This window comes from Vollenhovia emeryi, unplaced genomic scaffold (genome assembly GCF_000949405.1).
Source record: "Vollenhovia emeryi isolate VEMERY1.0 unplaced genomic scaffold, V.emery_V1.0 DF939302.1, whole genome shotgun sequence".
Lineage (NCBI taxonomy): Eukaryota > Metazoa > Arthropoda > Insecta > Hymenoptera > Formicidae > Vollenhovia > Vollenhovia emeryi.
In genome coordinates, this window is record NW_011967064.1 from 1 (window position 1) to 2,103 (window position 2,103).

The window sequence follows — 2,103 nt, forward strand, 5'->3', positions numbered from 1 at the left end:
TATAACTTTTTCAATGTTTAGCTTATGATATTTCGATAACTGTTTGTCAGAGGGAAAAGTAGTACAGGACTTTTTTATTTGATTTGGTCTCAGGAATATGCTGTCGCAATAGTGCTCTAATTATTGAAAATTTTTATGTATGTAAATTTGGTAGATGGTACAATACACAAAAATTTTCCATAATTGGAGCACTATTGCAACAGCATATTCCTGAGATCAAATCAGGTAAAAAAGTCCTGTACTACTTTTTCCTCTGACAAATAGTTAACGAGATATCATAAGCTAAACATTGAAAAAGTTATAAATTTTCTCTTGAATATCTCAAAAAGTATTAGGCAAATAAAAAAATGTTTCAGACAAAACTTACGTACTTTTTAACGTGAAATGCGAATCTGTTGTAAAAAGTGGGGTTCCCATTTTAGATTTTAAAGTTATCCCCCGCCCCACCCACAGGGGTGGGGGTGGGGGGGTCAATTTTGGTATCATTCGATAGCTCTTTCAAAAATAGGAAATACGTATTTTTCCGATCCACCCACAATTTCTCGGGATATTCAACCGTTCCGGGACTTTTAGACCACCCTGTATAATACTTATTGTTCGTAAAGAATTCCACAGAAATTTTGTATAAAATTAATCATATAAAAAATATATTTCTGAAACATTTCAGAGATTTCAGGAATATTTCATGTTGTATCAATACATTTTTAAAATCACTTACATTATTTTTACAACGTAAACGTACTACAAATAATTCTCAATTCGGTGATCATCAGTTGTGTCTGCTGAAAGCGCCTATTGTGAATTGCATGACTGGATCCGATGCACCTGAGAAAAACTAATAAATATTCCAATATTTAGACGGTCCATTGAATTGTGAATTATTTGTAGTACGTTTACGTTGAGAGTAATTTAAAAACAGTTTCAAAAATGTATTGATGTAACATGAAATATTTCTGAAGTCTTTTTAAAATGTTCCCGAAATATATTTTTTATATGACTAATTTTATACAAAAAATTTGTGTGAAATTCTTTACAAAAATACATATTATGTAAACAAATACATATTTTGTATATTCCTGTAATTAATTTCAATGTGTATTTTACAAAGTCGTGTTTGTAAAACGTAGATTTTTGAATGTATATCTTGTTTATCAAAAGTATGTCAATGTTATGTTTCAGAAACATTTTTATATTTCATTTTTGTTATTAACTGGAAAATGGTACAATGAAATATTTCAGGAACATTTCTGAAACACTTTAATGTTATTCCAATGTAATATGTTTCAAAAATGTTTTCGATACATTACATCGTTATGTTTCAAAAATTCGTTTCTTTATATTTTTGAAATGTAATTGATATATGAAATGTTTCCGAAACTTTCGAATACTTCTGAAACGTTTTAGAAACATATTTTGCTGTGTGGGTAATCATTGAGCGCTCAGTGATTATTTGTGTTTGCTGAACGTGCCCAATCATTACATTGAAATATTAAAATAAAATATATATAACATTGAAATATTTCAGAAATGTTTCTGTAATATTGTCTCACTACTTTAATTATTACATAATCGATATAAATCTTGAATTGTTTATTATCAGATATGAGAAAGGTTTCAGAAAGAGTTTCAGAAATATTTCAAACGCAGTTCCATAGACATTTCAGAAATTGTGCTACACATGTTTCAGGAATGGTTCTAGAAACATAACAGAGATAGTTCCAGAAACATTTCAGAAATATTTTCATGAACGTTTAAGACTTGCTGAACGTGCCCAATCATTACATTGAAATATTAAAATGAAATATATATAACATTGAAATATTTCAGAAATGTTTCTGTAATATTGTCTCACTACTTTAATTATTACACAATAATTATTACATAATCGATATAAATCTTGAATTGTTTATTATCAGATATGAGAAAGGTTTCAGAAAGAGTTTCAGAACGTTTAAGAAATACTGACAGAAACATTTCAGAGATAGTTGCAGAAACATTTTAGAAACAGTTTCGTGAACATTTAAGAAATACTTACAGAAACATTTCAGAAATTGTTTCATAAACATTTTAGATATAGTTTCCAGATATAGTTTAGGGTAAATA